This window comes from Bos taurus, chromosome 29 (assembly GCF_002263795.3).
Source record: "Bos taurus isolate L1 Dominette 01449 registration number 42190680 breed Hereford chromosome 29, ARS-UCD2.0, whole genome shotgun sequence".
NCBI classification, from domain to species: Eukaryota; Metazoa; Chordata; class Mammalia; order Artiodactyla; family Bovidae; genus Bos; species Bos taurus.
The window spans coordinates 39,416,169-39,425,765 of record NC_037356.1 but is presented as its reverse complement, the minus strand read 5'-3'; the positions used below and the strand labels follow the sequence as shown (position 1 = coordinate 39,425,765).

Sequence of the window (9,597 nt, the reverse complement as noted above, 5' to 3'; positions counted from 1 at the left end):
ATGAAGTGGCTTGGGCTCCTCGTACTGGTGTCCCTCTCAGAGTGCATAGTTGTGTAAGTATAGGGACTCTAAGGGGTATCATATTCCTTTCTGGGATGTTTCTTTTCATCTGATTATTCTTCCACCCATCAGGGTTAGATGGGAAAGGAATATTTCCCTGACAGTCTTAAAGTTCAACTCTTACTTATTGATAAGTACCTTGCTATAGGGACTGTGGGTCCCAAGGGTCATGGCATAGAGTTGCATGGTTGCACAACTCTTGGGGCCCAGACGTGTAACCTATTGAAAATGGAACTCCTTGCAATTGTTCAGTGCACAGCCTATGCAGATGTAGGTGTGGCCCTGTGGAATAGCACTTTTCTGCAGTTTTTTTCTAGATCTCTTCTCTGTTCTCTCTCTATTTTGGTGTGTATTTATCTCTGTACCTCTCTCATTTGTCTCCCCATCTCTTTGGAAGTCTCTGTGCCTGCAGATAACTCTGTTGTTTTTCCTTACTTTTAATTTTTCAATTTTAACTCTTCCTTGCTCTTGAGCCTCTTAATGTCCCTAATATTTTCCCCATCTCTTGGATTCTTCTTTCAACCCTCTATTTTTCAACTTGGAGAAAGATTGGGAGAGCTACTTATACGTGGTTTTACATCTGACAAGCAGTGTGACTACAGCCAACTCACAAACTTCCTGTATTTCAAATTCCTCCCCTGGGAAAAGAGTATAATAATCCCCCTTCTACCTCCTTCCCTGAGCTTCTATGAGAAGGATACAGTGGGATGGCAACAGCAATGCTAGTGGCTGTCATTGTTGAGACTTCCTATTTATCAGGCACATTATATCCATCACTTAACTTATCCACAAGATATTCTATTTGGAGGATGGGAATTATTACATTCCACCATTTGACCAAGGGGGAGACAGACCCCACATGGGCATATGGCTTACCCAACATTACAGAACAGAACCTGTATCCAAACCTATGTCTTTGCGATGGTATATGCATAAAATTCTGATAACAAGGTGATTCATAAAAATGATTGGAAAATACACAGAGCCATTACAATGACAGTTATACCTTAAAACTGACAGCTAATTGTAGCTTCTTCTTTGTTTTCTTTGTCAAATGCTCGGTGAAAGAATACCTCTAACAAAAGTGAAGATCATGCGAAAAACCCTCAGTAAAAAAAAAAACAAAAAACTTGCTGAACAATTTTCTGAAGGAACGTACTTATAGACTGTCCCAGATTTATTCTTGTGGCTCAAATATAACTACTCACACCCTAAGGAACACCATGGATGTGAGTATTTTGGGAGGATGGTGCTCCACAGCACCTCCTGGTGCTTTAGCTTAGCACCGGGGCTCATTTGGAGGTGCCAGGTGGGATGCTGGGGTTGGGGTTCCTGCAGGAGGCAGACATACTGGAAAACAGGGACCCCAACCAGAGGAGAAGGCACTCTCATCTTCAACTCTTGGTCTGTGGTGACTGGGCCCAGCAATTACCAGGTGGCAGGTAAATATACATTTCTGTGTCCAAGATGTGTCTTAATTTGATGGCAATTGTTCCTTCTGAACAAAGTGAGCCACTCAGTTACAGATGAAGAGTGAACCATCACTGGTCAAAATGTAGAACTAACTGCAAAGCAATTGTGAATCCCCAGGCAGAGGAATTCAGTTTCCACAGATACAAGAACCATAGCAGTAAAAAGTTACAGAACTCCTATTCCGTGTAAGGCCATCAGAATCTAACACAGTGGTTACTGTTTTTGGATTAGAAAAAGGGCTTATTTTGTCTTCAAGAATGCCCATCCCAGCCTGAGAGATAGGCAAAGAGTAAATACATGTCATGAAAGGGTCACGTGTGGTGTTGATTGGATGTGGTCTGAGTTTAGAGGGAGTAGCTGAGGTTTATCAAGAAGGACTCCTGGAGATGGGGGTGCTAAGGCTGGGTTTGAAGAGACTATGGAGCTTCTCAAATGAAGGCACCAGGACTTCCTTGAGTGCCCAGCGGTCCTGGAGTTCCAGGGGTTGTGACTCTGGGCTTCCAATGCAGGAGGTACCACTTCAATGCCTGGTAAGACTAAATATCCTGCATACCATGTAGTACAGAAAAAAAAAAAATCAAATGCAGGCACCTCTGTGACAAAAGGCTTTGAGGTGCATGGTGGTTAGAAAGTGATCTCAAGAGATATGTGACACCCAAAGGGAGGCATCAGTGTGGGAATAGAGGGTAGCCCGTTCTGCACTAACCCACTCCCTCCTTCTTCCTATAGATGCTCTATGTGGGTAACATCACCATTGGAACAACCCCTCAGGAATTCCAGGTTGTCTTTGACACAGCCTCATCTGACTTGTGGGTGCCCTCTATCTTTTGCCCCAGTCCAAACTGTTGTGAGTCCAGATACCTCGTACCCAGACCATCCTTCACATGCCCGGCTGCCTTGGTTTCCACCCTTGAGACCTGATGACACTTATCTCTTGTGTCTGTAGCTACACACGTTATGTTCAGACATCTTGAGTCTTCCACCTCCTGGCCTACCTGAAAGACCTTCGGCATCGCCTATGGTTCTGGAAGGATGAAGGGATTTCTTGCTTAATGCACCGTTTGGGTAACGTGTAAACAGAAGCTGAGTCAGGACTCTCTAAGGAGTGACCACTGCTTGCAAAACAGGTACAGGGCCATCGGGCAGGACCCTTCCTAGCCTAACTCCCATAGATATTGACCATCTTACACACAGAATCCTGTCCCTGGGGAAGCAGTGCCTATGGTGACACATGAGCAAACAGATTAGCTAACCCAGAGAGTAGCTTGAGGTGTGGACTTGTAGCTCCTCTGCCCATGAGCAGTTCTAGGCTCATTTTGCTGGGAGCAAGAAGAGGGGAAAAAACACCCACTTTTATATTCTCAGACTGTTCCAGGCACTTTCAGGTAATGACTGGTTTAATCCTGCAACAACACCACACAGCAGGTGGTCTGATTAGCTCATGAGACATATGAGGAAACTGAGGTGCAGACAGCAAGGGCCTTGCTGATGTCACGCATGTGGTAAGTGGTGGAACTAGGCTGGCTTTTCAGGACTGAAGTTGCTGTGGGGTGTTTGGGGACAAGATAAAACTTATCTGGGGACCCTGGGGGGCAGTCGAGGGCTTCAGGTATCCAGAGTGGGAAACTGGAGGTGAGAATTGTCAGGGGGTCTGATAAATGAGTTCTCACTCTAGAGGACCCTTGAGAGTCTAATAAACCTATGGCCTGCCACCCCAAAGTACTTGAGTAATTCCCATCTCTCTCCTTTTCTCTCATACACACACACAAACACACACATCCCCAAAAGTGAATTCCCCAGGCAGTAATTTCATAGATCCCTGCAAGCAAGACTGTGTTTTCGGTTTCTGTCTTCCTGGACAGATGCAGAATCCACAGTACATTACAGAGAATTCAGTCCATTCCTGTCATTAGGTGATAGTGATGCCAAAGAGAAGGCTATTTTGCTCTCGATTGTTTTGTCCGCAAGGTGGCACCAGTGGGTCCTGGCCTGACTCTTGGTTGCCCCACCTGGACAGAAGCCACAAGGCCAATTTGACTTACTCAGGTGGTGTTTTTCAGAGGGGCAGATGTTTTAAAATTCACAGCCTCTCAAAAATGGAACCCATATTCCCCTCCCAGCTTGGTCTAACCGTCTGAGGTCCACCAAAGACAGAGCCCAGCCTAAATTCTTCTCTGAGGATCTAATGGCAATGCACCCCAGCCCAGTTCTAGTCCCACTTCACGTATCTGTAAGTGGGAACACTCGTCTCTCCCACAGATTGGGGACCTTGTAAGCACTGAGCAGGCATTCAGTCTAAGCATGGCGGAATCCGAGTTTGAGGGTATACCTTTTGATGGTGTCTTGGGCTTGAACTACCCCAACATATCCTTCACTGGAGCCATTCCCATCTTTGACAACCTGAAGAATCAAGGTGCCATTTCTGAGCCTGTTTTTGCCTTCTTACTTGAGCAAGTAAGTCTGAGATGGACAATCCCTTTCTCCAAATTAGCTGTAAGATGCTTTCAGTTGCATGAAAATGATAGAACACTTGATAAAGAAGTATCCTGAGAGATAATCTAACCCAGGATAACTGTGGCCCCAGGGCCCTACCTGGCATCACCACTGGTGTTTATAAATAATGTTTTATTGGAACACATTCCTGCTCCTGGGCTCAAGAGCAGTAACTTGGTCTAGAGGGGTGAATGAGGAGGAAGGCTAATGGAAGGCAACAGGAAACAAGTTGAAGGAAAGGCATTAGGATTTGCTTATAAATTTGATAAGGAAGGAGGGAGAAGGATGCTGGATATCTTTCCTTTCTCATTAGCATTTCACTGGGAGCCCAGGACCAGCTACCCAATTTGTGGAGCCAGTGAGAAATGAAAGTGTGGGTCACAAAAGTGTGGGACCCCTTGTTCAAGAAATATTAGGCATTTCAAGACAGGGAGAGCAGAGTTGGGGTCCCTTCTGAGTGTGGGACCCTCTGGACAGTAGAGGTCACAGGTCAGCAGAGCCAACTCTGGGTGACCTGAACCCACACCCTTAGAACTCCCACACCTTGATTTTCCTGAAAAATGACAAGGTGGACAAGTGGAAAGCAAAAACTCTTCAGCACTATGTCATCTGAGGGTTTCTGAGCACACAGGTAGCAGTAGGTTCTGGGCCTCTTCAGAAGACATAGTGGGTGGAGCCCAGCCATGTGACTCAGCTTCTAACCTCCTCTGTGCCACTCATTAGCCGGTTACTGACCTCAGTCTGGTTCTCAATTGCTCCTAGCCTCGATTTCTGCATCTGTAAATGGAGACCTTATTAGGGCCTTGATGGGTAGACAAGCACAAACACAAGCTCTCAGACAGTGCTGTTGTTACTGTCCTCCAAAGATCTCCCCTTCTTTTCTCTCTACAGATGCAGGGGAAGGGCAGTGTGGTGATGTTTGGTGGGGTGGACAAAGCCTACTACCAGGGAGTGCTCAACTGGGTTCCACTGATCCAAGCGGGAGACTGGCGTGTACATATGGACTGGTAAGCCTCTCCCTCTGAAGGTCAGCCCAAGTGATGCTCCACATCTGTACACAGACACAAGCAGACACACACAAATGGATTCTCAGATACATAGTGATGCAGACATATACACCACCCACAATGACACAGATACACAGACACATGGAAACACACTAGCAGACACTTATAAACAGAGACACATATAAACATGCATAGCTAGTCAGAGACAGGAAAGCACAATTAGAGACACATACAAACACATATACAAACAAACACATAAACACATATATACACAAACAACTCGTGGGTTCATAATCCCCAGGCCTTCGGACCAGGGCTCTGACCAGGATCCTAAAAGGGTCCGGAGAGGTCTGTGCAGCTGGAAGAGGGCTGCACCCACTGCCCTGTGAGGCGTGGAGCATGGTTAGAGGACTCTACAGTGTGGCAAACAGAGGATCAGGGAGGATTACACCAGCCTGAACAGAGTTATAAGATGACCAACTGTCCAGGGCTAGCTGGGACCAAGGAAGTTCTCAGTACAGATAAATGTCAGTTTAAAAACAGGCAAAGTCCTCAGCAAATGGGGAAAACTGGTCTCCTTAGGGAGCAGCTACCCAGCAGTGGAGAGAGGATGGCTGCAGTCTTAAGACTTGAAAGCAACTAATAAAAAAGACACCCCACGTACCTGGGCACACAGTGGGGCAGGGGCTAGAACAAAGAATCAAGAAGGTGGTATCCAGGAGTGACCTGAGGACAAGAGGCATAATTGATAGGATTCTGTGTGATAACCTCAGACAAAATCTGACCTATCCTTTGGAGTTTCTGTGGGCTAGTCATGTATTTCCTGGCCAGGATCTCAGGGTCTGAGCTGGTTGTAGGAGCAGTACTGGCAGACACCCTCTCCCAGAGGAGCCCCTCTCTCCCACCGCTGTGAGAATCTGCTGCCCCTGAGAATCTCCATCTTCACTCTGCGATTGACCCATTATTAGTTTCCCACCAGATACAGCTCTCTGGATGTTTCTCATTAATTATTCTCACAGTCTTCATTCACTCACTGAACAGACAAGCATCGGGCATCCACGGTGTGCCAGGCACTTTAAGGAGGCAATGAGAATAAAACTCGCCCTCACATCTAAGAAGGCAGATGCAAAAGAAATGACACACACACATAGTGAATTGTGACTTTGTTACATGCTAGACATGAGAGGCACCCCACTCCAGTACTCTTGCCTGGAAAATCCCATGAATGGAGGAGCCTGGTAGGCTGCAATCCATGGGGTTGAAAAGAGTTGGACATGACTGAGCGACTTCACTTTTATGCATTGGAGAAAGAAATGGCAACCCACCCCAGTGTTCTTGCCTGGAGTCCCAGGAATGGGGGAGCCTGGTGGGCTGCCGTCTATGGGGTCACACAGAGTCAGCACAACTGAAATGACTTAGCAGCAGCAGTAGCAGATATGAGATAGGGTCTATAGAAAGTGACCACCAATACAGGAGACTGATAAACACCAAGGGAAAGACTCCCTAAATCAATGACAATGAAGCTGGAATCTGGAAGATGAGAAGAAATTTGCTAGTCAAAGGGGAGGGGACTCTTCTAGGAAGGAATACCAGCTTGTGTCAAGATACCAAAGATCCTGGTGTATTCAAGTACTGCGTTCAAGGATGTCAAGGAAGGTGCCGTGTCAAGAGCAAAGGAAAAGAGTCAGCACAAAAAAGATGGAGGGCTGTTTAGGAGACAGTCAGGAAGGGGGCAGCTCTGGGGAGACTCAGAGCAGCCTTGATGCCCGCTTTGTCACACTGTCTCTCAGCATCTCCATGAAAAGAAAGGTTATTGCTTGTTCTGGCGGCTGCGAGGCCCTTGTGCATACCGGGTTATCACTGATCCTTGGCCCAAGAAGACTGGTCAATAACATCCAGAGGCGCATCGGCACCACGCCACGGGGTTCCGAGGTGAAGGGTCATGCCCCAGGGTCACTCCCAGTCTCCATACACAAGAAGGATCTCCAGGGCCAACCTCTCTCCCTCTCTCTCCAACAGCACTATGTTTCATATTTTGCAGTCAATACCCTGCCCTCTATTAGCTTCACTATCAACGGCATCAAATACCCAGTGCCAGCTCTAGCCTACATCCTCAAGGTGAGGGGAGAACCTTGAGGGGTGGTTCTCAAATAGGAACTTGCAGGAACCCTTGGGCTGCTGCTGGGAGGAAGGCGCCCTCTGCAGGCCATCTCGCACTATTGCAGATGCTGCTGAGCCTTGTTGCTGGGCCAGAGCCTCCCGCAAGACGAACCACTTGAGAGTAAAGTGCCGTCTGGGACACTGATCATCCTGAAATAAATGTGGAGACGCCACACCATGCTGGCATGGTGGGAGTCACAAGGAGAGGGGAACACTATGGTCCTCAGTCCTCAAAGAGCTTCAATTCAATCTGAAACCTCAGATGCATGAACATGAAAGTCAGCTCTAGTGGTCACTGAAATAGGCCATGTGAACAGGAGAATGGCTGGGGACAGTCCCAGTGTGCTGTCCCACCATAGGGATTAACAGTCTCCCTTCCCTTCTCGCAATTTTCCTGGTTTGGATGATAAATTACATGGTCAGTCTAGTTCTCAGGTGCATCTTCCCCTAGCTCTGGCCATGTGCCCCTTTTGTGAGTCAGGCTACCCGACCCCTCTGTGGGGAGGCTGGATGCTAATGTGAATAAAGGGTACACAGTGACTGCTCAGCCCCGGCACAGGGTGGAGGCTTCATGTCAGCTCCTTAGGGGAGTTCAGAGCAGGCTGATGGGCTCAAAGAAGACTTTGAGGAAGGGAGGGAATTTCAGGAATTCTAAAACTGTAAACTCATGAAGCCATGTGGAGGGTTGCTTGCTTTAGGCAAAACTGCACTGGATTCCATGCAAATAGCATCTCAGGGTGCTCTGCGTTGGGGCACTAGGGACTTACTTGGGGTGATGAGGGCTACGGACGGACTAGTGGAAATGGAGAACCAGAGTACATTACCCAGCCAAGCCTGGAGTGGCCAAAGAGGGTGAGTGTGGGCTGAAGGAAGCTTCCCAGAGTTCCTGAGTTAAGTCTTCAAGAACGTGTTGTGGGCACTGCTCTATTTAAGATGGATAACCAACAACGAGTTACTGTGTAGCATGGGGAACTCCAGTTAATTATATGACAACCTGGATGTGAGGGGTATTTTTGGACCAGGATACATGGATATATACGGTTGAGTCCGTTTACTGTCTACCTGAATCTCAGAGTATTGTTAATCAGCTATACTCCAATACAAAATAAAGTTTCTTAACAAAGTATGGATTGTGGGGATGCAGGAGGAGAACCAGCATTCTCTGCAGAGAAAACAAGGAGCAGGAGTCAGAGGAAAGAAACAGGGAGAGAGGAGAACTATGGACACTCTTTTTCTTTTATAAAATTTTTATTGAAGTGTGGCAAATCTTCAGTATTGCATTAAGTTCTGCTGCACAGCAATGTGACTCAGTTATACACATACAGAAATATATATTCTTTTTCTTATTCTTTTTCATGTGGTTTATGACTTGATATTTAATGTATTTCCTTATGCTCTGCAGTAGGACTTTGTTGTTTATCATTCCTCTGTATCCCCAACTCCCTGTCCTCCCCTCCCCCACACCCTTCCTCATGGCAACCTCATGTCTTGGCCCTTTTTGGTTGTGGATGAACTCTCATATCCCCTGCTAATGAGAAAACCCCTTGATACTTACCAAAAGAGGGAAATAAAACCAAGAATTGTGCTGGGTCTGGATGTTTGTGGGAGTCACATATAAGGGCTCATGCTGACTGGTGTGTGTCTCTGACTCCCCCAGGATTCTAGAGGCCACTGCTATACCACCTTTAAAGAGAACAAACACAGTGAGGACATCTAGAGAGACCTGGATGCTGGGTGATGTCTTCCTGAGGCTGTATTTCTCAGTCTTGGATCGAGGAAATGACAGGATTGGCCTGGCAGAGGCAGTATAAATGCTTGGAGTGCTCCAGGAATCAGTAAGGCTGCTCCGAGCAAACACTAAATCACACTTAGGGTACTCCTGCCTGTACTGTGAACTGTATTTGGTGGTCTGCACACCCTATTCTCATTAAAGAATAAAGGGTTTCATTCATAATGGTGCTGAAACAAACAGGTGCCTCTGTTTGTGTCTGGGAGGTGTACAATGTTCAGGAAGGATCTAGAACAAAGTCTGAATCACAGTTGAGAGGAGCCCACCTCCACCTGGCTTCAAGGAAAGGGGAGACTCATTGACGTGATTCTGGGAATCCAGGACACAAGACTCAGAGCAAATACAAAGATCTCAGTGACTGGACACAAGAAATCAGAAGTCATCATTCTCTATTTCACACCCTCACTCTTTCATTCCCTCTTCTTTGATGGTCTTAGCCTGACAACTTTCTTCCTTAAGGCTTCTACACCTAGTGAGGGAGTCCAAGCTACCTGCCCTAGGGTTAAATATCCTGAAGGCATGTCCAATAAGGAAGGAAAAGACTGAAGACATCAGAGTTTAAGGGTGTTCTCTGAATGACACAACTCAGATCACAAGTATAGTCCTAGATCAGCC

At 46.8% G+C, this 9,597-nt stretch overlaps 1 pseudogene; it reads left to right on the top strand.

The window, feature by feature from the left end:
• Positions 1-9,226, top strand: LOC112444855 (pregnancy-associated glycoprotein 1-like; annotated as a pseudogene).
• The last annotated feature ends 371 nt before the right edge of the window (positions 9,227-9,597 follow it).